This window comes from Oncorhynchus nerka, linkage group LG4, assembly GCF_034236695.1.
Source record: "Oncorhynchus nerka isolate Pitt River linkage group LG4, Oner_Uvic_2.0, whole genome shotgun sequence".
Taxonomy (NCBI): Eukaryota; Metazoa; Chordata; class Actinopteri; order Salmoniformes; family Salmonidae; genus Oncorhynchus; species Oncorhynchus nerka.
In genome coordinates, this window is record NC_088399.1 from 54,678,271 (window position 1) to 54,704,644 (window position 26,374).

Sequence of the window (26,374 nt, forward strand, 5' to 3'; positions counted from 1 at the left end):
CGAAGATCTGTGAAGATATTTTGATTTTTTTTGAAAAAGGGACGTTTCTTTTTTTTGCTGAATTTACATGTTGGTAATGGTTGACAGTTACTCCAAATGGATTAAAAAAAATCCCAACTCGAGTGATATATATGTATTGTTTTCCCCACCTAATTTTTTATGAAGAAGTGTATTGCTGTTGTTGGTTTATTTTTGTGTTGCTTCAATAACACATCTCACCAGATTGGGTATGTTGTATGGTCGGGATGTCTCCCTAAGGATTGGGCATCTAATTCCCTGACCCTGTAAACTTTGCAGTGAGATTGCCAAGATGATAGGAAATTTGGGAAAAAATGTATTAAACTTTTTTTTAGAAATCTGTCTTAAGAATATTGGTGGTAGTAATAATTTGTCATACAGTAAATACTTTGTCTGTATTTCCTGAATTAGAAGTGCCCTAAACTAAACTGTTGTTCTTGTCTGTCCTCTCTCGAGATTATGGTGAGGTGACCACAGATGATGTCAAAATGCACGGAAGGGATAATTTGATCAAGACCAGTGTGAACCTCAACCCCCACTAACCAGCTGAAGTAATGGCAAAAAATGGTGTTCACTACAGCCCTGTCATGCACCACTTCTACTGTGAGACCTAAGTCCAAGACAGCAACCTGTACGCAGCATCCAGTCAAAGCTATGAACTGCCGTTTCTCTCATGCTTTTCTCTCAGGAGTGTGACATGAGTCCACGTGGAGTGAGCATGGAGAGAGATCCCGTCCAAACTTCTCTCATGTTGCTGGTGTACTGTTTGGAAAATGGACAGAACATAATGGACTATAAAGGAGAGTGGCGGCTCAGATGAAAAACATTATCAAGGGCCATCCACTTTGAACATGTGCAATTGGGAGGAAAAACTGAAACACTATCTGAAGAAGAACATGAAGACACACCAGAAGGATGTATTTAGAGGGAGGGGTGGTGGTCGACCGTGTCCGTAATTGTTTATTTGGGGTATCAGGTTGATTGTGGAGGTCTGCACACTATGAAATTTATAGTAATTTAGACCAAGAATGCATTGATATACCGGTCTGTCATTAACATGCCACTCGCAACAGGGATAAATGGGGGCTGTAATGAGAAAACTTCATACTGGTAATATGTAGTACAAACTGTCTATATATGGTCCCCTGTTTGTACATTCTAACTGTGTTGGTGTGTGCTAAGTTGCGGGTCTTGAGTTTGAGTGAATGTGAGTGAATTTGAGTGATGGACTCAACATGGAGCACTGAAGACTGCCATTTATACATTTGGGTTGTTAACATCTGGGTTGATAGTAGGGGTTTTGCTTTACCATGTTATCAGAATTATAATGTTAAAGCGCATCAATATATGGCTCAATAGATAATACAGAACAATTGACTTGAGCATGTTTTGGTATGTTTATCACTGTATAATTGGACTAGCAGTAGTGACTAATCAAATCAAATGTATTTATATAGCCCTTCGTACATCAGCTGATATCTCAAAGTGAAACCCGGCCTAAAACCCCAAACAGCAAGCAATGCAGGTGTAGAAGCACGGTGGCTAGGAAAAACTCCCTAGAAAGGCCAAAAACCTAGGAAGAAACCTAGAGAGGAACCAGGCTATGATGGGGTGGCCAGTCCTCTTCTGACTGTGCCGGGTGGAGATTATAACAGAACATGGCCAAGATGTTCAAATGTTCATGAATGACCAGCATGGTCAAATAATAATAATCACAGGCAGAACAGTTGCAACTGGAGCAGCAGCACGGCCAGGTGGACTGGGGACAGCAAGGAGTCATCATGTCAGGTAGTCCTGAGGCATGGTCCTAGGGCTTAGGTCCTCTGAGAGAGAGAAAGAAAGAGAGAATTAGAGAGAGCATACTTAAATTCACACAGGACACCGGATAGGACAGGAGAAGTACTCCAGATATAACAAACTGACCCTAGCCCCCCGACACATAAACTACTGCAGCATAAATACTGGAGGCTGAGACAGGAGGGGTCAGGAGACACTGTGGCCCCATCCGAGGACACCCCCGGGCAGGGCCAAACAGGAAGGATATAACCCCACCCACTTTGCCAAAACACAGCCCCCACACCACTAGAGGGATATCTTCAACCACCAACTTACCATCCTGAGACAAAGCCGAGTATAGCCCACAAAGATCTCCGCCACGGCACAACCCAAGGGGGGGCTCCAACCCGGACACGAAGATCACGTCATTGACTCAACCCACTCAAGTGACGCACCCCTCCTAGGGACAGCATAGAAGAGCACCAGTAAGTCAGTGACTCAGCCCCAGTAATAGGGTTACAGGCAGAGAATCCCAGTGGAAAGAGGGGAACCGGCCAGGCAGAAACAGCAAGAGACATCAGTACACACTTTTTCACCACACACACAAGGAAACAGCTTCGTTCCTCAGTCTCAACGAAGCTGTTTCCTTGTGTGTGTGTGGTGATAAAGTGTGTACTGATGTTAAAATTCATGTGAAGGTTTGAAACTCAAAGACAACAGAGGTCATTTAGGTTGAGACTGTGTCTCAAAAGGGAGGATATGTGGAGGAAATGGATATTCATGACATACTATACTGTTTAATTAGACATACTATGCTGTTTTTTACTTAACTTGATGCACCCATCCCGTTAGCGGGATCATTTTCGTCAACATCCGCTGAATTGCAGAGCGCCAAATTCAAATTAAATTACTAAAAATATTTAACTTCCATGAAATCACAAGTGCAATATAGCAAAACACAGCTTAGCTTGTTGTTAATCCACCTGGCATGTCAGATTTCAAAAAATATTTTATGCGAAAGCATAACAAGCGTTTATGTAAGGACATCTCTCTCAGTAGACAAAACATTACAAACAGCTAGCAGCCAAGTAGATTGGTCACGAAAGTCAGAAAAGCAATAAAATGAATCGCTTACCTTTGATGATCTTCAGATTAGTCTGTTCCTTATAGATTCACCTGCGTTTCCAGTGGTGTTGGGGGTTCCCTGGTTAGCTCAACACAACCCGGTGATTTCCTGGCGACAGGGGGCTCTTAAGGGGTGGTCAGAGGAGTGTTCAGGTAGGTGTATTGGAGTTTCCGTTGGTGCGACTACGGTGGAGAGTCTAGACCAAGTTTCCACCGTGCGCATTCCCTCTGAATATGCCAATTTGGCTATCGCCTTCAGTAAAAAGAGGGCGACCGAATTACCACCCCATCGTCGAGAGGACTGCGCGATAAACCTTCTGGAGAACGCTGCACTTCCTAGGAGTCACGTGTATCCATTGTCCCAGGAGGAGACGGTAGCGATGGAAACATATGTTGCTGAATCGCTGGGACAGGGGTACATTCGGCCCTCCGCATCACCCGTCTCCTCAAGCTTATTTTTTGTGAAGAAGAAGGATGGAGGTCTGTGTCCGTGCATTGATTATAGAGGTCTAAATTCCATCACAGTGGGGTTTAGTTACCCACTACCTCTCATCGCTACGGCGGTGGAATTATTTCACGGGGCGCGCTTCTTCACAAAACTGGACCTGAGGAGCGCGTATAATCTGGTGCGTATCCGGGGAGGAGATGAGTGGAAAACCGCATTTAGTACTACATCTGGTCATTATGAGTACCGTGTCATGCCATACGGGTTGAAGAATGCTCCAGCCGTCTTCCAATCCTTCGTAGATGAGATTCTCCGAGACCTGCTCGGGCAGGGAGTGGTAGTGTACAGGTCTGTGAGAGCCAGAAATCTTGCTTGTTTGTAGGTGACCAAATACTTATTTTCCACCATAATTTGCAAGTAAATTCATTAAAATTCCTACAATGTAATTTTCTGGGAAAAAAAATCTAATTTTGTCTGTCATAGTTGAAGTGTACCTATGATGAAAATGACAGGCATCTCTCATCTTTTTAAGTGGGAGAACTTGCACAATTGGTGGCTGACTAAATACTTTTTTGCCCCACTGTATATATATTAATATGGGCTATTTTCAGCCCTTTCCTGGGTAGTTTATCAGAGATAGACATAATACTGAAAAGAGCAGACAAAGCAAAGAAAAAATATATACATGCAGCCGTCCATTAATCAATTGGTATGTGTGTGTGTGTGTGTGTGTGTGTGTGTGTGTGTGTGTGTGTGTGTGTGTGTGTGTGTGTGTGTGTGTGTGTGTGTGTGTGTGTTGCGGAGTTGAGGCTTTGAACCCATAGGCTTGGCTCTCTCATCCCTTCCAAGCTTCTGGGAGGGAGGGTGGACAATGAGCCTGTCATAGCGGATGTACGCAATGTCCCCAAGCGCTCTGGCAGCCTTCATGGCTGGGATCAGTTCTTTCCTCTTTTGGCGCACAGCTTCAGGGTAGTCCTCGTTGGGGAAGATATACATTATTTTCAAGTTCTTGGCTCTTTCCAGAACAGATACCTTGTCCTTGAACCTCAGGAACTTGACCACTATTGACCTGGGCCTATCACCTGGGCCAGTGGTGGGTTTTCCAGTTCTGTGGGTGCGCTCCACCTCAATCTGCCTGTGGTCCAGGTGAACCATGTTGTTCCGCTTTGATTGTCCCCCTTATCATGGATTCACACACAGAACTGATGTTCTCTCTCAATGACTTACAGATTGCTGTCATCTTGCCGTTCTCCTGTTTCAACTCATCCAGCTGATACTGGGAGAACTGCAAACTGTTCTTCAGGTCCTGGACCTTTCTGGTCAGGTCGTCCATTCTTTTATTAGTAGAATCCACAAGTATTTGGACAATACACTTGAAGCTATTGTCTTGTTGTTGTAACAACTGCTTTTAGGTCTCTTTTTTTCGTATAAAAGATCTGTCACATGTGATAGAGACACACCACTGTCGTCAACGGTACTCCCACCGGCTTTGGTCATTGTCATGCTAACTAGCAACATAGGTTACGCTGTTACTCCTCACAGTTCCAGACAGGGCAGGTCACGGGAAAAATTGAAAACAACAAACAGCAGAGATCTAGACAGCCACAAACCCAGGACAATCCGCGGTCCCGGCCACAATGGCTAATCGCGTCGCGGGTTGCGTTCAAGAAAACGTCACTAGCTTGATATGCATGTAGCTAGCAGCTAGCCTAGCTGCCACACCAAATAGCTCCTCAGACCAGTCCTTGATCGGCAGGACCAATGGAAAGAGACAAACAGTCCCAGCAACTGATGCCAACTGCGTCGTGGGATCCAAACTAAGAGATAATGCCAAGAGTTTGCAAAACTGTCATCAAGGCAAAAGGTGGCTACTTTTCAGAATCTAGAATCTAAAATCTAAAATATATATTTTTTTGTTTAATACTTTTTTGGTTACTACATGATTCCATGTGTTATTTTATTTTAATTTTAATATCTTCACTATTATTCTACAATGTAGAAAAATAAATAAAAAATAAAAACCCTGAGTAGGTGTGTCCAAACTTTTGACTGGTACTGTGTATAAGTTGTTTGTCATAAAAATATAGTGTCTCTAACTCTATCGATATCTGTGTAATTAGGGAAATATAAGAAAAAAGTGCTACTTTTGTCCTGGTTTTCCCCTACAACCTAATGTTAAAGGATAGGATATGAGTGTGTTTAGCTCAGAATAGGCCTACAGCAGAATTTACTGTGAAGCATATATTGATTTGAAATAGCCTAGGCCTATAAGATTGAAAGTATTTTTCTGTAGCTGCAGGTCCTTTTCCAAATACACTCTCTCTCTCTCTCTCTCTGCAAATAGTAGATTGTATTATGTAATTTAGATGGAGTCATGGGCAGGAACCTGTACTATAGCCTACCAAACATTTCCCCAAGTATTTAATATTAGAATAGATTCAGACAGAGTAGGTTTTTGTGTACTCTGTGGTTTTTACAATTAAAGTATATTATTTTCAAACTTCCTAGATAACCTTTGTGTAGATATTGGTGTCTTCATGCTTGCAGTAGCCTACAAAGATTTTTTGCAACATGTTTGTTGTGCATCTTCAGGGTTTGGAGGGAAACTGACCTGTATCTAAGCAAACATCTGTCTAGATGACAAAAGTTTGCGGTAGACCTTCCTATTACGTTTCAACCTCAAACATTTCAACCTTGAACCTCAATCTTATACCATATCAGTAGTATAGAGACACCATGCTCAATTTCAAAAGCACTTTCAAAACAGAAATGGAAACTTGGCTAATTCTTGAGTCTTTTTCACAAAATAAATGTGTGGGAATGAAGGAGGGGGTTTATCATTTTTGGATGTAGCATATTTATCATGCTTTGTCTCAGGATCAGTTTGAATAATGATTAAGATTATAGAGACAAATTGAGACCTGATCCTAGATCAGTACTCCTACTCTAAAACACCTTTTGGATATGGGCCCTGGTCACAGACTGAGGTCCCTGACTCCTTTGGACAGATACCAATCCTCAGAGTGGCACAGATGGATGGAGACAAGTAGGCAGTGGTCTACAGGAACATCTGACATTGTGGAAGCAGCCAGGTAGGTATACCATCTGAAGACATGTTGGTACACTAAGAAAAAAGGTTCTACGTTTCTCCCCATTAGAGAACTGTTTTTGGTTCCAGATAGAACCCTTCGATGGTGGGAAAGCATCTACTTAGAACCTGTTAGTGGTAAAAGGGTTCCATATAGAACCTTGTATTAGTGAAAGGGTTCCACTTGGAACCAAAAAATAATAATTCAGAGGGTTCGCCTATTGGGACAATTGAAGAACCCTTTTCGGTTCTAGGTAGCACCTTATTTTATAAGAGTGTAGACTTAGGGCTCAAATCACTCAAACCTGCATTGTGATATTAACACAATAACTATTTTTAACCAATCTCAGAATGGTTTTGGGTACTGTAAAGACCATGGTTGCTACCTGGTAGACTGTACACTTTAAAAACAAACACTAAGTCCCACAAACTAAGTCCGGTAACAACCACACACAGTAAACAATTCAAGCTTCTACAAAAGACCACAGAAAACACACCTTTTTTAACAGGGACACAATCATGAAATAATAAGACACACCTGAGTCCAATAAAAGTCTCTAGGGCTGTCTCTGCCGCCCTCTGGTGCCTTGAGGAACCATGACAGTCACAGGTGGCTCCAGTTTTCAGAATAACAAGTGTGTACTGTAAGTATTCAACCTAGGCTCAGAGGTAACACAGTACATTTAAATTGGGACATTAGTATATGTTACATTTCGTATGATATTTGTTCATTTGTGGATGTCCATCATTCATTTCGTATGATATGTTATGACTTACAATTTGCACAATATGTTACGAATGTCCAAAACGTATGATATGTTACGAATACCAATTTGTTGGGGGTTAAAGTTAGCTAGGTGGGTAGGTGGCTAACATTAGCTACACTAAGGGTTGGGGATTAAGGTTAAAGGGTTAAGGTTAGGGGAAGTGTTAGCTAACATGCTAAGTCGTTGCAAAGTAGCAAAAAAGTTGTAAGAAGTAGCTAATTAGCTCAAATGCTAAAGTTAAACAACCCCATTGGGTTGCTATAAGTTCGCATTATACGCCTACCCATCCACCACGACCAACCACCCTTCTTTCGTTTTTGTCACAGCCATGTGTGTATTCAACAATATGTAATATCAGGAGATTGAAATGCAGGCTTATAATCCCTCACAAATAATATACCAGGGTTTTATGTGTAAAGCTAGGTTCTTAAAGGAAATGCTGCTATAAAGTGCGTACAGACTGGAAGCTCGGAGTGGGGAAATGTCAACGTGTATTTTAATTAGAAAGGCCTTAAACTCAATCCCTCAAGGGCTTTTGTGCACATTCATTTGAGTTCCTGCCAAACCTCTCTGGATCAGTTCAGCCCAGTGCGTTGACAAGTGGAAGATACTTATCACTAAATAACAAATAGTACCAATGTCACCAACCACGAACTTCAGTATTCTATGATTAACTACATGTGAAAATGTTTCTAATCAACATATAAAACAGTGCTAAAAGAGAATCTCATTAAGTCTGAGGGCTTTTCACACCTTCACAACTATTCAAATCAGAAGTCTCTTCAGCTCTCTGAAAACAGTGAAAATTGATCATAATCCATTATCTTTCTCCATTTGTGTGGCCAAAAAAGCCTTATAAATGAAAGACAAACACATTTAGACACCGCTGAAAGCCCATGTGAACCATGATAAACAAATACTCTTCCCCTTTATGAATATCCAATATAAATGGATGGTAAGTATAAGATGCTTTATCCACAGTTTATTTTTGGCCATGGACAGTTGTGTAATACAGTACTCTGGCATGACAGATATGTTTTTCTGTGGGGGAAAAAATCTTCTGAATAAAAACATTTAAAAAATCAAATTAAAACATTTATTGTGTAGCAGCGTAGCACAATTCATTTTTTTTTACCTCAGTCTACCTGTCTCTTTTTATTCTCTTCACTCTAGCTGTCAATCAATTATTGTAAGTCTGTTCATCTGTCATCATCAATTCAATTCAAGGGGCTTTATTGGCATGGGAAACATGTTAACATTGCCAAAGCAAGTGAGGTAGATAATATACAAAAGTGAAATAAACAATAAAAATGAACAGTAAGCATTACACATCCAGAAGTTTCAAAACAATAAAGACATTACAAATGTCATATATATATATATATATATATATATATATATATATATATATATATATATATATATATATATATGCTTCTATATATATACAGTGTTGTAACAATGTACAAATGGTTAAAGTACACAAGGGAAAATAAATAAGCATAAATATGAGTTGTATTTACAATGGTGTTTTTCTTCACTGGTTGCCCTTTTCTTGTGGCAACAGGTCACAAATCTTGCTGCTGTGATGGCACACTGTGGAATTTCACCCAGTAGATATGGGAGGTTATCAAAATTGGGTTTGTTTTCAAATTCTTTGTTGATCTGTGTAATCTGAGGGAAATATGTGTCTCTAATATGGTTATACATTGGGCAGGAGGTTAGGAAGTGCAGCTCAGTTTCCACCTCATTTTGTGGGCAGTGTGCACATAGCCTGTCTTCTCTTGAGTGCCATGTCTGCCTACGGCAGCCTTTCTCAATAGCAAGGCTATGCTCACTGAGTCTGTACATAGTCAAAGCTTTCCTTAAGTTTGGGTCAGTCACAGTGGTCAGGTATTCTGCCACTGTGTACTCTCTGTTTAGGGCCAAATAGCATTCTAGTTTGCTCAGTTTTTTTGTTAATTCTTTCCAATGTGTCAAGTAATTATCTTTTTGTTTTCTCATGATTTGGTTGGGGAATCGCTTCCTTTTAGGTGGTTGTAAAATTGAACGGCTCTTTTCTGGATTTGGATCATTAGTGGGTATCGGCCTAATTCTGCTCTGCATGCATTTTTTGGTGTTCTGCGTTGTACACGGAGGATATTTTTGCAGAATGCTGCATGCAGAGTCTCAATTTGGTGTTTGTCCCATTTTGTGAAATCTTGGTTGGTGAGCGGACCCCAGACCTCACATCCGTAAAGGGCAATGGGCTCTATGACTGATTCAAGTATTTTTAGCAAGATACTAATTGGTATGTTGAATATTATGTTCATTTTGATGGCATAGAATGCCCTTCTTGCCTTGTCTCTCAGATCGTTCACAGCTTTGTGGAAGTTACCTGTGGCGCTGATGTTTAGGCCAAGGTATGTATAGTTTTTTGTGTGCTCTAGGGAAATGGTGTCTAGATATAATTTTTTATTTGAGGTCCTGGTGACTGGACCTTTTTTGGAACACCATTATTTTGGTCTTACTGAGATTTACTGTCAGGGCCCAGGTCTGGCAGAATCTGTGCAGAATATTTAGGTGCTGCTGTAGGCCCTCCTTGGTTGGTGACAGAAGCACCAGATCATCAGCAAATAGTAGACATTTGACATCAGATTCTAGTAGGGTGAGGCCGGGTGCTGCAGACTTTTATAGTGCCCGCGCCAATTCGTTGATATATATGTTGAAGAGGGTGGGCCTTAAGCTGCATCCCTGTCTCACCCCACGGCCCTGTGGGAAGAAACGTGTGTTTTTTGCCAATTTTAACCGCACACTTGTTGTTTGTGTACATGGATTTTATAATGTCTTATGTTTTACCCCCAACACCACTTTCCATCAATTTGTATAGCAGACCCTCATGCCAAATTGAGTTGAAGGCTTTTTTTTTAAATCAACAAAGCATGAGAAGACTTTGCGTTTGTTTTGGTTTGTTTGGTTGTCAATTAGGGTGTGCAGGGTGAATACATGGTCTGTTGTACGGTAATTTGGTAAAAAGCCAATTTGACATTTGCTCAGTACATTGTATTCATTGAGGAAATGTACGAGTCTGCTGTTAATGATAATGCAGAGGATTTTCCCAAGGTTGCTATTGACGCATATCCCACGGTAGTTATTGGGGTCAAATTTGTCTCCACTTTTGTGGATTGGGGTGATCAGTCCTTGGTTCCAAATATTGGGGAATATGCCAGAGCTAAGGATGATGGTAAAGAGTTTTAGTATAGCCAATTGGAATTTGTTGTCTGTATATTTGATCATTTCATTAAGGATACTATCAACACCACATGCCTTTTTGGGTTGGAGGGTTTTTATTTTGTCCTGTAGCTCATTCAAGGTAATTGGAGAATCCAGTGGGTTCTGGTAGTCTTTAATAGTTGATTCTAAGATTTGTATTTGATCCTGTATATGTTTTTGCTCATTATTCTTTGTTATAGAGACAAAAGATTGGAGAAGTGGTTAACCCATACATCTCCATTTTGGATAGATAATTATTCGTGTTGTTGTTTGTTTAGTGTTTTCCAATTTTCCCAGAAGTGGTTAGAGTCTATGGATTCTTCAATTACATTGAGCTGATTTCTAATTACATTGAGCTGATTTCTACATTGAGCTGATTTCTGCTGCTGTTCTTTCTTTTTCTGTAGTGTATTTCTGTATTGTTTTAGTGATTCATCTCTCTCTCTCTCTCTCTCTTTCTCTCTAGTGTTCTCTATCTCTCTTATTTTCTCCATATCTCTCCCAGTCAGTCTGTTGTTTACGCTCATTAACTTCTCATCTCTTCTTTATCATGTTGGTTTTTATGATATCCCCTTGCCTCTTTATTTCCAGCCTGTTTTCCGCTGCTTTTCAGTTAGCACTGTCCCCCACTTATCACCCTTACTCCCCATCCCTCCCTCCCTCCCTCTCTATCTCCCTCCGTCTCTCTGTATTTAGTTGTAATCCCCTATTTCTGGTTGTCACATTTGCAAAGCACTCAACAGCTGGGGATATACTTACACAAATGGCCACACCCCCACTCTAACACACACACACACACACACACACACACACACACAGCTGGGCTTCTGATCAACCAGTCTAGGGATATCTAATCCTTCTCTTGGAAAAAAGTATTAAAAGACAGATTTTCTTGTTTTTATTTCCTCAATTCACTCTTTATTCAGGAAGTGTCATGGTCAGCTGGTGTCTAAGCCATCCACAACAAAGAATATAGGAAATACTGTAAATGAAATGCTACAAAATGAAGAGAAAGAAGTAGGAAGGAAGTCAAGCTTAACTTAAAGATGGACATGTAATTTGTAGACATTCCAGCAGTACATGATACTCCTTAAAAGGGATAGTTTGGAATTTTTATGTCTCTGCGTCCAGTATGAAGGCAGTTGCCAACTAGCGTTAGCGCAATTGCTATCTAATATTAGCGCAATGACTGGAAGTCTATGAACTTCTGTAAGACTTCCAGTCATTGCGCTAACGTTAGATAGCATTGTCTCTCAAAACTACCTCTAACTTCCTTCATACTGGACTCAGAGACATAAGCATGGTAGCTGTTCCATTGACTTCCAGTCATTGCACTAATGCTAGTTAGCAATTGCGTTAATGCTAGTTGGCAACTTCCTTCAAACTGAACACAGAGACATAAAAATGTTATCCACAAGTTCATCTGACGCTGGGGAAGTAGATAAGTATGCAACTTCAGACACACTCTTTGCTGAATAAATTTATGTTTTCCATCCGAAAATGTTAGTGTTTCTTGGCAGAGTGTGGATTGCAAGTCAATCCTTAGAGCAGTCCTTAGACTGCTTACCACGTAAGACCACGTAAGAAAACAAATATCTGAATACATCATTTTTATGAGCTATCCCATTACTTTTAAAGAGTTACTACCTTGAATGTCCCAGTAAGTGTCTCCAAAAAAAGTAAAGTGTGAAAATAATCTGAAGCACTTGGAAGCATTTAAAGATGGAATCCATAGCGGTGAAGCTGCCATGTTCGTTTGTGATATACATAACAATAAAGACGTTACTTCAAACAATCAACACTGTTTTCTTCCATTCAACATGATTGCACATCATTGCATGCACAATAGAACGGAAGAGTATGCACCATTATTTTTTTTAACCAAGATGCTGGATGCTCCTCCTTTTATAAACAAAACAATAACAAATGTTATTGGGGGCGACCGGTGGTGCTGTTTCATCTAATGCTGATTCCAGCTCTGAAGGTCATACATGTAACATATCAACCTGCAAATCATTTCTACCTCAATCACATATCAGTAGTAAGGAAGTAATAAAAATCCACTAGAGAAAAACTGTTCGGTCCAGCCAGCTGTTGTGTGTAGTCTACATCTCCCTGTTTTTACAGTGGGGCAAAAAAGTATTTAGTCAGCCACCAATTGTGCAAGTTCTCCCACTTAAAAAAGATGAGAGAGGCCTGTAATGTTCATCATAGGTACAATTCAACTATGACAGACGAAATGAAAAAAAAAAATCCAGAAAATCATATTGTAGGATCTTTTATTAATTAATTTGCAAATTATGGTGGAAAATAACTATTTGGTCAATAACAAAAGTTTATCTCAATACTTTGTTATATACCCTTTGTTGGCAATGACAGAGGTCAAACGTTTTCTGTAAGTCTTTTTGGCCCATTCGTCCATGCAGATCTCCTCTAGAGCAGTGATGTTTTGGGGCTGTTGCTGGGCAACACGGACTTTCAACTCCCTCCAAAGATTTTCTATGGGGTTGAGATCTGGAGACTGGCTAGGCCACTCCAGGACCTTGAAATGCTTCTTACGAAGGCACTCCTTCGTTGCCCGGGCGGTGTGTTTGGGATCATTGTCATGCTGAAAGACCCAGCCACGTTTCATCTTCAATGCCCTTGCTGGTGGAAGGAGGTTTTCACTCAGAATCTCACGATACATGGCCTTTATTCTTTCCTTTACACAGATTAGTCGTCCTGGTCCCTTTGCAGAAAAACAGCCCCAAAGCATGATGTTTCCACCCCCATGCTTCACAGTAGGTATGGTGTTCTTTGGATGCAATTCAGCATTCTTTGTCCTTCAAACACGACGAGTTTAGTTTTTACCAAGGATTTGAGTCCCTGGCAGCGTAGTGTGTTACTGATGGTAGGCTTTGTTACTTTGGTCCCAGCTCTCTGCAGGTCATTCACTAGGTCTTCTGGGATTTTTGCTCACCGTTCTTGTGATCAGTTTGACCCCACGGGGTGAGATCTTGCGTGGAGCCCCAGATCGAGGGAGATTATCAGTGGTCTTGTATGTCTTCCATTTCCTAATAATTGCTCCCACAGTTGATTTCTTCAAACCAAGCTGCTTACCTATTGCAGATTCAGTCTTCCCAGCCTGGTGCAGGTCTACAATTTTGTTTCTGATGTCCTTTGACAGCTCTTTGGTCTTGGCCATAGTGGAGTTTGGAGTGTGACTGTTTGAGGTTGTGGACAGGTGTCTTTTATACTGATAACAAGTTCAAACAGGTGCCATTAATACAGGTAACGAGTGGAGGACAGAGGAGCCTCTTTAAGAGGAAGTTACAGGTCTGTGAGAGCCAGAAATCTTGCTTGTTTGTAGGTGACCAAATACTTATTTTCCACCATAATTTGCAAATAAATTCATAAAAAATCCTACAATGTGATTTTCAGGATTTTTTTCCTCATTTTGTCTGTCATAGTTGAAGTGTACCTATGATGAAATTTACAGGCCTCTCTCATCTTTTTAAGTGGGAGAACTTGCACAATTGGTGGCTGACTAAATACTTTTTTGCCCCACTGTATATGTACATAAATACTTAAAATCCCTAATATTTATGATTATTTATTTGAATTGTTCGCCCTCCAGTTTCACCGGAAGTTATCCCGCTAGCGGGACACGGATCCTTAAGACAGAGCGACATACAGTAGTGAGTGTATACATTTTCATTCCCCCATGGGATTGACCCCACAACCCTGGCATTGCAAGCGCCATGCTCTACCCAAGGAGTCACACAGGACCCCAGACACACAAATCCGTCAAAATTAGGATTATTGTTCAGTCTCCAGGCTTCCTGAAAGCACTCACCGTATAGGTAGCTTCCCCACCAAGAACCCTTTTTACTGGAAGACCCACATTGTCAAATGGGCAAACCCAGATCAGAGTTTCTGGCTGTGATATCAAATGGCACCCTAGTCCCTATAGTCAACTACTTTTGACCAGGACCAACAGATACTATTTGGGATGCAGCATGAGTGTCGGGGCTCTATTCAATCTACAGTGCATTCGGAAAGTATTCAGACCCGTTTACTTTTTTCCAGTAATGTTACATTATTATTCTAATATTGATTTGTGTTTTCCCCTCATCAATCTACACACAATACCCAATAATGACAAAGCAAGAACAGGTTTACATTTGTTTTAGCAAATTTATTTAAAAAAAACTGAAATATTACATTAACATAATTATTCAGACCCCATTACTCAAGGCTGCAAAAAGGTCCTTGCTCAGTCCGAAGTACTGAGCAAGGACCTTTTTGCAGCCTTGAGTAATGGCACACCTGTATTTGGGGAGTTTCTCACATTATTTTCTGCAGATCTTCTCAAGCTCTGTCAGGTTGGATGGGAAGCATCACTGCACAGCTATTTTCAGGTCTCTCCAGAGATGTTTGATCGGGTTGAAGTCCCAGCTCTGGCTGGGACACACAAGGACATTCAGAAATGGGTTTTTTTCTCAATTTAACCAGGCAAGTCAGATAAGAACAAATTCTAATTTTCAATAACAGCCTACAGTGGGTTAACTTCCTTGTTCAAGGGCAGAACAACATATTTTTTTACCTTGTCAGCTCAGGGATTCAATCAGCAACCTTTTGCTTACTGGCCCAATGCTCTAACCACTAGAATACCTGCCACCCCAAAGCCACTCCTGTTTTGTCTTGGCTGTGTGCTTAGGGTCATTGTGCCTTTCCAATTCATGCCCATCAATTGAATTTACCACAGGCGGACTCCAATCAAGTTGGATTTATTTATCCGTTATTTTACAAAGTAAGTTGACTGAGAACACGTTCTCATTTACAGCAACGACCCGGGGAATAGTTACAGGGTCGTTGGGTAGGAGGGGGATGAATGAGCCAATTATAAACTGGGGATTATTAGGTGACCGTGATAGTTTGAGAGCCAGATTGGGAATTCAGCCAGAACACCGGGGTTAACACCCCTACTCTTACGATAAGTGCCATGGGATCTTTAATGACCTCAGAGAGTCAGGACACCCATTTAACGTCCCACCCGAAAGATGGCACCTTACGCAGGGCAGTGCCAATCACTGCCCTGGGGTATTGGGATATTTTTTTAGACCAGAGGAAAGAGTGCCTCCTAATGGCCCTCCAACACCACTTCCAGCAGCATCTGGTCTCCCATCCAGGAACTGACCAGGACCTACCCTGCTTAGCTTCAGAAGCAAGCCTGCAGTGGTATGCAGGGTGGTATGCTGCTGGCCTTGTAGAAACATCTCAAGGATGATCCATGGAAACAAGATGCACCTGAGCTCAAATTCGAGTCTCATAGCAAAGGGTCGGAATTGTTATGTAAATGAGGTATTTCTGTTTGTTTTCTTATGAATTTGAAAATAATTCTTAAAACCTATTTTTGATTTGTCATTATAGGGTATTGTGTGTAGGTTGATGAGGATATTTTAGAAAAAGGCTGTAACATAACAAAATGTGGAAAAGGGGAAGGGTCTGAATACTTTCCGAATGCAGTGTACAGTATATAGCTGAAGCATTACATATTGTGCAATAGAAATGTAAAGGTAATGTCCGATTGAGTCGATATATACAACGTCTACCGTGAAAACATTGTCTATTAAATTCAATCACGCTGTAACACTGAACTTCCGCGATACGGATTGACTAGAGTCCTCTGTCTGTGTCCTGGATTGGCTTTGCATCCATTAGTCAACAGGGTCAGAGGACAGAGGCTATGTCCTCTATTGGGGTTATATCCATATATGCACCCATTCAAATGATCTCAAATAAAATCTCTCTCCATTAGGTTTATTCTCCCTCTTTCAGACACTCTCAGTGGTCCATTAATTCCATGGTCATAATAGGAGATCTAACAAGCTAAGATATTGACGGTTGTCTGTGTCCCCATGTAGCCCTAGTGACAGGAGGGAGGGCCTCAGAGTGGGTGGGAGTGGGTATTAGAGTGTGTGGCTGGTGGGGGGACCAACTGGGGATATGTTGTTGGTCCTGACATGGCCAAATGCTATTTCTAAGGGGTTTAGTGTTAAGGTTAGAATTAGTGTTAGGGTTAGAATTAGGTTTAGGGTTAGGAGCTAGAGTAAGGGTTAAGGTTAGGTTTTGGGGTTGGGGTTAAGGTCAAGGTTAGAGTTACGTTAAGAGTACAGGTTAAGGTTAGGTTTATAGCGTTAGGGAAAATAGGATCTTGAAAGGGTCTGAATTGTGTGTCCCCACAAGGTTAGCTGTACAAGACTGTGTGGATGTGTGTGTTTATGATTCAAGATGGACTGTTTGTCCATCTTGAGACGCTGTAGCCAGCATAAAATTCCTCAAAATAGTCAGAAATAAAGTAAGATAACTCAATAAATCTGTCATTCATTGTGACGTTTTTGCAGAGGAGATCTTAATCACGCAATTTCACATCTAACTAAGATGTTTGGTGCAGTATTTCTCTATGAAAAAATGTGCATAAAACAAGTAATCTATCATAGAATGACAACAAACACGTCATTGAAGAATCCCTACTGTTGACCAATGACCGACAAAGGGGCCTAGACTTCGGCTATCGAAATTCGGCTTGCGTCAAGAAAATGTTTTGTGTCACGAACTGCCGAAATAACTTTTCCGAAGACCAAAGCGAACACAAATGTCACAAAATGTAATCATAATATATGCATGAACTGTTCCAACCTGTTTCAGATTGGAAGCATTTCATCGCCTTTAGACTCTCTCCATTGCATCATCCATACCCTAGGGCCCTAAAAATGATACAGTATGTGATAATGTGCCCTGGTTTTGGTATTGAACAGTGGGCTTGCCCTCGTGCTGTGATGGTAGCTAACTATTCCTCACATAACAAGGCCAAAACCTCCTGAATTTATAAATGAAAGCCTGGATGTAATCAGAATGATTACAAGACCTTGGCTGGCTTTTTTTGCATTAAAGGTCTATATAAAAAATATGACCCTAGAAAGCAAACTGCCCTTTACAAGGACACCAATACTGGCCCTTGTCCAGACTAGCCTAAGCCCACATACTGTGGTAGATAAACACATTATGAAATACAACTGTTTATTGGAAGTGGGATAAACACATCTGTACAATTGATAGATAGATAGATAGATAGATAGATAGATAGATAGATAGATAGATAGATAGATAGATAGATAGATAGATAGATAGATAGATAGATAGATAGATAGATAGATAGATATTCCCTATATAGTTCACTACTTTTGACCAGAGCACTGATGACCAAAGACCAGTACCTGTAATGGTGGCAGGGAAGTCAGGCGCAGGAGAACGAACTTGGTAATAAACTGAGTCGTTTAATAAGTGCTGACCGAACTCCAAAAACCAAAATATATATTATATTTCCTCCGCGTGCCGGAACCAGTCGTCCACCGCAGGAGCCTCGGTCTGACTCTGATGCCAAGGAGCCAGAACTGGCTGATACCCCAATACACACTGGAAGGGAGAAGGGTTAGTGGAGGAGTGGCGGAGCGAGTTCTGGGCCATCTCTGCCCAGGGCACGAACGCTGCCCACTCCACCGGCCGGTCCTGGCAATTAGACCTCAGAAACCTACCCACATCCTGATTAACTCTCTCCACCTGCACATTACTCTCGGGGTGAAAATCTGAGGTAAGGGTGACTGAGACCCCCAGACGTTCCATGAACATCCTCCAGGCCCTCGACGTGAACTGGGGACCCCGATCAGACACTATATCCTCAGGCACCCCGCAGTGCCGGAAGACGTGTGTAAATAGAGCCTCCGCAGTCTGTAGGGCCGTAGGGAGACCGGGCAACGGGAGGAGATGACAGGACTTAGAAAAACGATCCACAACGACCAGGATCGTGGTGTTACCCTGTGAAGGAGGAGGATCAGTCAGGAAATCCACCGACAGGTGCGACCATGGCCGTTGTGGAACGGGTAAGTACTTCCCACTACGACAGCGCACCGTCCGACCGATATCAGGATGACCAGAGGAGGGTGACGTATGGGCCCAATAAATCAGCCGGTCGCGGACAGCAGACAGAATGTACAGACGCCCAGTCATCAAACCGTATGGCATGACGAAGTACTCATAGTGCCCAGAGGTGGTACTGAAAGCCGTCTCCACTCGTCTCCCTCTCGGATACGCACCAGATTGTAAGCGCTCCTGAGATCTAGTTTAGTGAAGAATCACCCCCGTGCATTGACTCTACCTCTGTGGCTATGAGCGGTAGCGGGTAGCTATACTTACCGTGATCTGATTCAGACCCCGATAGTCAATACACGGGCCTAGACCTCCATCCTTCTTCTACACAAAAAATAAACTCGAGGAGGCGGGTGAAGTGGAGGACCGAATGTACCCCTGATGCAGGGATTCGGAGACATCTGTTTCCATAGCCTCCGTCTCCACCTGTGAGGGGGGATACACGTGACTCCTGGGAAGTGCAGCGTCTACCAGGAGATCTATCGCACAATCGCCCCGTTGAGTTGCCTTTGTTTGGAGAAGGTGAGTGCCAAATTGGCATATTCAGGGGGAATGTGCACGGTGGAGACCAGGTCTGGACTTTCCACCATAGGGGTGGTTTCTCTGCAGGCCAACTCCCGACGGATGTCCTCGCGCAGACTTCAACAATAATGGTCAATCATGGCCCTGTTGTTCCATCCCGCGCCGGCAGCCAGGGTCCTAAACTCCAGGGCGAACTCCCGGGCGCTCCTCGTCTCCTGCCTCAGATGGTAGAGGCGCTCACCTGCCGCTCTACCCTCGGGCGGGTGGTCGAAGGCTGCCCGTAAACGGCGGGTGAACTCCTCAAACTGGTCCAACGCTGCATCTCCCTCTCTCCACACGGCATTGGCCCACTCCAGGGCTCTCCCGGTGAGGCACGAGACGAGGGCGGACACCCTCTCCCGGTCCGATGGAGCCGGGTGAACGGTGGCCAGATAAAGGTTTAATTGTAACATGAACCCCTGGCAGTTCGCAGCCCTCCCGTCGTACTCCTGGGGCAAGGAGAGACGGATCCCACTGGATTCAGGTTGGAAAGTGACGCTCAAGAGAGACCCCGGTTGTGCTGGTGGAGGCGCTGGAAGAACTCCCTGTCTCTCCCAGCGGTCCATTGTCTGGACAACGCGATCAATGGCGACACCAAGATGGTGAAACATAACTGCATGCTCCTGGACACACTCCTCCACCCCAATGGCCGGGGTACCTTCTCCTGCTGACTCCATAGTTATGGTTGGAGATTCTGTATTGGGTGCGTGTTGGTGGCAGGGAAGTCAGGCGCAGGAGAACGAACTTGGTATAAACGGAGTCGTTTAATAAGTGCTGACCAAACTCCAAAAACCAAAATATATAAAAATAACAAAGTGGGTACAAAACCCATCGCACACCAACATATACTAGCACAATCACGTACAATAAAACAATCTCCGACAAGGACATGAGGGGAAACAGAGGGTTAAATACACAACATGTAATTGATGGGATTGGAACCAGGTGTGAAGGAAGATAAGACAAAACCAGTGGAAAATGAAAAATGGATCAGTGATGGCTAGAAGGTCGGTGACGTCGACCGCCGAACACCGCCCCAAACAAGTGACCAGTGATTCCATGTATATGTATATAGGGCAGCAGCCTCTAAGGTGCAGGGTTGTGTCGTGTCTTTGCTATGCCTGATTAAGTGATATGACATGCTATTCTATAAAATAATTTCTCTGAAATTAATATTACCTGATTGAACTAATCAAGTAAATGTAATTAACTAGAAAGTCGGGGACCCATGAAATAATGTTTATAGAGCTCTTCCGAATAAACTCTTATTAAAGACCTGGTAATCTTTTACATCAATAGCGGTCAATTCTTAATCGTCACCTTATTCCGTCTCTTCTGAAGTCGTAGAATTCTTGGTTATCTTCACGAACCCTTGGCTAACAAGTTGAATCAGCAATACAAAATTTGGTTCAAATATTGATTTACTAAATACCTAAACAATCACACAGAAATACACATACACGGGATGGGTCATACATTGATGACTAATTATGTCATAAAAGAAAACGTCCCTGGAGGAGGGAACAGATATGACGGCTGGTTACACAAAGAAAGGGGGTTGGGTTTTGAATGAAAGCGCGGGAATAATGAGGAACAAAGGAATTTGGTAAAGCTATGCTATCGTAAATACAGAATCTTATGCATTCTAAATAACCACCATTTGGAAAAGGAAATGCAAGAAATATTTACTCTGAGCGGTGCTTCAATAGGTTGGTCATAGATGGAAGGCCGTGTTGCCCAACATAGATCTCCCTTGTCCTTTGAAGAATATGTCTTGTGGTAGAACGGATACGTTGTCGTACCGTCGTGTGTTTGGTAGAAGAGATACTTTGTCCGTCCTTTCCTAGTTCATGTTTACAGCTGCTGCTGCTCACTCAACGGCTAGGAGGTATCACTTATTTAGTGAATAAGAGTTCAAAGTTCATACCAAGTTGCCATCAGTAATAATGTCTCAGATGACAACTGATCTGATATCATATTCTTTAAGTACCAACGCATATTTTCAACTGGTTGGATTACCGAAATATGGTTCTGTTCACCACCCTTTTGATGTTCCCCAACTCTCTATGTTAACAAAGGGCTTTCCAAGAGTCACTCTGTAGAGTTGAGAGAGGAAAGGGTGAAAGGTATTTATGGGGGTCATAAACCATAACCCGGTGGAAGCCGGCTAGTGATGGCTATTTAACAATCTGATGGCCTTGAGATTGAAGCTGGTTGTCAGTCTCTCGGTCCCAGCTTTGATGCACCTGTACTGACCTTGCCTTCTGGATAATAGCGGGGAGAAGAGGCAGTGGCTCGGGTGGTTGATGTCCGTGATGATCTTTTTGGCCTTCCTGTGACATGGGGTGCTGTAGGTGACCTGGAGGGCAGGTAGTTTTCCCCGGTGATGTGTTGGGCAGATCACACCACCCTCTGGAGAGCCCTGCAGTTGCGGGCGGTTGCCCGACGGGATTCTCTCAATGGTGCATTTGTCAAAGTTTGTGAGGGTCTTAGGGGCCAAGCTGAAATTCTTCATCCTTCGGAGGTTGAAGAGCTGCTGTTGCGCCTTCTTCATCACGCTGTCTGTGTGGGTGGACCATTTCAGATTGTCAGTGATGCGTACACTTGAAGCATTTCACCTTTTCCACTGCAGTCCCATTGAAGTCCACGATCAGCTCCATTAAGGCCAGATCATTTTTTAAGACACTTAAACATTCATAGATGATCAACCGGGTCAAATAATAACCCTGATGGCTGTAGATGGTGCAACACTTCAAAATTGTAATATGAGATTGCTTTTCATAGCCAGATATTCAACGTTTTAATGTAGGTGGTGTGGAGTTGCAACTCCAACCAGATCCAAACAATCAGTTGGTTAGTAGGATCAGGTCTGCTAGATCAGGGCTAGAACAAAAGCAGAAACACCCAGTGGCTCTCAGGAGGAGGGTTGGCTGCCCCTACTGCCATAAAACAAACAATAATTGTCTAGAAAAATTATTTTTTGTCTGTCATTTAACAAGTGCTGGCACGGGTTGGTGCGACTTGGAGAAGACTACAATAATCCCCTTAAATGTAAATAAATGTACAGTGGGGAGAACGAGTATTTGATACACTGATTTTGCCGATTTTGCAGGTTTTCCTACTTACAAAGCATGTAGAGGTCTGTAATTTTTATCATAGGTACACTTCAACTGTGAGAGACGGAATCTAAAACAAAAATCCAGAAAATCACACTGTCTATCTGTCTGTGTGAATTTACCCATTGCAGATGTATGACTAAATGTATTGCCTTGAAAGCAATGTATGCATATCAATGCGTCAATATCCTGGCTGTGGAGGTGGGAGAGAGGTGGAGAGAGAGAGAGAGGTTAATGGAGGGGGAGGGAGGGTGGGAGGGAGGGAGGGAGGGAGCACCGAGAGGACAGGAGGGAGAGAGAGAGGAGGAAAGTGAGGAAATGCGAGAGGAGGGAGGGGAGGGGAGAGAGGGAGAGTCAACAGACAGACTATCTATGTGTCAATATCCTGTCTGTGGAGGTGGGAGAGAGGAGAGAGAGGTGGAGGTGGGAGAGAGAGGAGGGAGAGAGAGATGAGAGGAGGGAGGGAGGGAAAGAAGGAGGGGAAAAGAATGGGGGAGGGAGGGAGGGAGGGAGGGAGGGAGGGAGGGAGGGAGGGAGGGAGGGTGATATGAGATGAGAGAGAGGGAGGGAAAGAATGAAGGAGAGAGAATGGAGGGGTGGAGGATGGAGAGAGAAGAGGGAGAGTTAGGGTGAAGGGAGCAGGGGGAGAGAAAGGAGGGAGAGGAGAGAGAAGAGAGAGGAGGGAGAAAGAGAGAGGGGGAGAAAGTCAGAGGGATAGGGTTGAGGCGGTGAAAGAGGGGGGAGGGGGAGGGAAGAGAACGTGGGATAAAAAAGAGGTAGAGAGAGATGGGGACAGGGAGGCAAAGAGAGGGACAGAGGAGGGAAAGAGAGAGAGAAGAGAGAAAGAAAGAGATGGGTGATTAGAGAATATAGACACACGACTGCCTGACTGCCTGTCTGCTTGTCTTTTTCACTCAGGTCCCTCGTCCAGCATTTGGGAATATCCCGCATTGGGGAACACATGCAATGTCTATTTCTATGAGCACAAACACTGTTCATAACACAAACTGTTCACACCCCTCTTGTTGGTGTGAACATTTTGCAAGTTTGAAGCTTATTTCCTTCAATTATACACATTTTGTCATGGGATGGAGAGAAACAGTTTTTCATACATTTTGCCATGTCTAATGTGTATTCATGTGATATTTGAGTGACTCGAACATGGGCTAAAAAACGAGCAAAAAAATGTTAGCTGGCATGGGCTAGTTGATCTGGACATTTCTGACAAGTTATAAAAAGCCCTCTGCGGTATGCAATGAATGACATGACAATGTAACACTCGTCGAAATGGGTAGACCAAGGCGCAGCGTGATTTGGGTTCATCATAATTTATTTAAATGTGAACCAGCAACAAAACAATAAAGAGAAACAAACGTACAGCCTTGTAGGGCTCAATAGCAACAATACAAGAACAAGATCCCACAAACAACAGGTGGGAAAAGGCTTCCTAGATATGATCCCCAATCAGAGACAACGATAGACAGCTGCCTCTGATTGGAAACCATACCAGGCCAACATAGAAATACAAAAACTAGACTACACATAGAAATAATAAACTAGAACACCCCCCTAGTCACGCCCTGACCTACTCCACCATAGAAAATAAAGGCTTTCTATGGTCAGGACGTGACAGGCAAGAGGAATACCGATGATGCACTACCCAATTTCGAAATTTCACCTTGTGCATTCTACTATTACAACTTTCAACAGTAAGTTGAAATTAAAAACGTTCCTTTTTCGCAGCCGGACCTCTCGCACCCACCCAGAGGGCTCACCCCACAGTTTGGGAACCACTGGTCTAGATAGCAGCACACTGGAGTGAACCCCCATGTGGCTCCTTCTGGGCTGAGTATGGCCTACATCTCTCCCCTACCTATTGGACGCAGTCCAAGGGCACATCACCAGAGTGAGCATGCATATATATTACCCCGCAGACAGGTCTGAGGGTAGAGACCGTGGGCTGAGCATCCAGCTGCTGTTCTAGTTGTGTGGTAAACACTGCTAGGATTAGTCTTCCCTGATGGAAGAGGGGTCAGAGGTTGATTGCTTGTGCCCTGTCCTGTGGGCTGCATAACATGCTCTTCTTTCCGGCTAACCCCATGAATAGAGTTCCTTTCTGGTCTGTCTGTGTGTGTTGGCCTCTGAGAGTACACTGTCACCCCACCTATCAGGAGAAAAATGGAAAGGGCATACGCCCACAAATATGCAAACGTGCGCGTACACACAAACACACACGCACTCACTTACTAACTCACCCTGAAGCACCTCGATGAAAGCTTATTCACACTAGGTCACCCCAGGTCTCTTACAAGCGTAATGGGGTTTGATAAGAGGCAATTTTGTTTCATCAACTCATAACCACAGTTGATAATTTAAGGTCAGGTTAATATGAACTCACCTTGGCTATACAGTACAACATCTACAACATTAATATGTGGACTATAGGCTTAGACCACACATTAGATGTTATTTTGTTATTAAGCGCATGATATTTTGACATAGTGTTCTTAGTTTTTGCCATATGTTAAGTCCCTTTTTGGTTTGATCTCTATGCTTTTGATGTCTGGGGAGACGTGGACAGTAAATGATGATGGCAAATTTATGAACAGATGGGTCCCTTTGTTTCTTACAGCAGCGGCCCAGATACACACACTCGCACGCACGTTCGACACGTACTCACTCACACACACACACACACACACACACACACACACACACACACACACACACACACACATGCTGCTATCTATGCACAAACATTTTTTTTTAAGTGCTCACTTTCTTTCCCGCTGCTAGGCAGCCGCGAATTCACAAAGCGTGGCATGCATATTTATCGCAGTCACTTATCCCGTTTAGAGAAAGGCAGTTGCAATTCCACACAGACATCATGTGTAGTGGCATATGCACACTGACAAACAACCGTACATAATGCATAATGGTGCAAATATACTGGAGGAAATGCAGTCAAATGATGGTTCGAGACAATAATATATGCGTAGTACCATCAGTGACTATCAAAGTGCCTGTTTAAAAAAACAGATAGCTGAAAACAGAGGGGACCAATACATTTTGAGAACAGTTCCCTCAATCCCTCAATTATATCTGGAGTATTTCTCCTGTCTTATCCGGTGTCCTGTGTGAATTTATCTATGCTCTCTCTAATTCTCTCTTTCTCTCTTTCTTTCTTTCTCTCTCTCGGAGGACCTGAGCCCTAGGACCATGCCTCAAGACTACCTGGCATGATGACTCCTTGTTGTCCCCAGTCCACCTGGCCGTGCTGCTGTTCCAGTTTCAACTGTTCTGCCTGCGGCTATGGAACCCTGACCTGTTCACTGTGATTACTATCATTTGACCATGCTGGTCATTTATGAACATTTGAACATCTTGGCCATGTTCTGTTATAATCTCCACCCGGCACAGCCAGAAGAGGACTGGCCACCCCTCATAGCATGGTTCCTCTCTAGGTTTCTTCCTAGGTTTTGGCCTTTCTAGGGAGTTTTTCCTAGCCACCGTGCTTCTACACCTGCATTGCTTGCTATTTGGGGTTTAGGCTTTTACAGCACTTTGAACTATCAGCTGATGTAAGAAGGGCTATATAAATACATTTGATTTGATTTGAATCTCAATTTAACGCCTGCTTACACACACACACACGCGCGCACACGCACACGCACACGGACACGGACACACACTGGAGCAGTGTGTGTAATACTGTATAGTACTGTGTACAGAGCAAGGTTCAGTTGGGGCTGCTGTGTGGTGAAGTGAGGTGGAGGGAGAGTGGGGCCTCTACGGCTGGAGGCCTTTGTTCCTCATTCATGTGCTCTGCTCTCCTCTGATGATGGGCCTATTGTCCCGGCCTCCACTGGACCTGCACTCTTCAGCCACACTGATAAAGCCCCCTTTCACAAAGAAACCCAGAGAGAGCAGGAAGAGAGAGGCAGAGTTTGAGAAAGAAAGGGAAGCGATGGGAGAGTGGAAAGGGGAAAGAGATGGGAACAGGACATATGGAGAGAAGAAGAGATGGTTCCAGACAAAGAGAGAGGGTGACAAACAAAAAAGGGTTCTGGAAGAGTGAGAGAGAGATTAAGGGAATGATTTTGCGAGCGGCAGAGATGAAAGGAGAAAGAGAGAGAAGTAAATGTGATGTGAGAAAGGGAAAGGGAGCCATTGAAAGAAATGAAAAAGAGGGTTAAAGATTGAAGTAGATAAAGGGAAGAAATGGAAGGTAGACAAAAGTCATGGTAAATGAAGATGA

General features: G+C 43.0%; 1 long non-coding RNA gene across 1 annotated transcript in view; it reads right to left on the reverse strand.

The window, feature by feature from the left end:
* Window positions 1-938: 938 nt before the first annotated feature.
* Window positions 939-26,374, reverse strand: part of LOC115128201 (uncharacterized) — a 31,168-nt gene continuing 5,732 nt past the window's right edge. Inside the window, exons 2-3 of the long non-coding RNA XR_003863484.2 lie at window positions 2,131-2,254; window positions 939-1,841 (exon numbers count right to left, since the gene is read on the reverse strand). This is a non-coding gene — a long non-coding RNA (uncharacterized LOC115128201). The remainder of the gene's footprint in view (window positions 1,842-2,130; window positions 2,255-26,374) is intronic.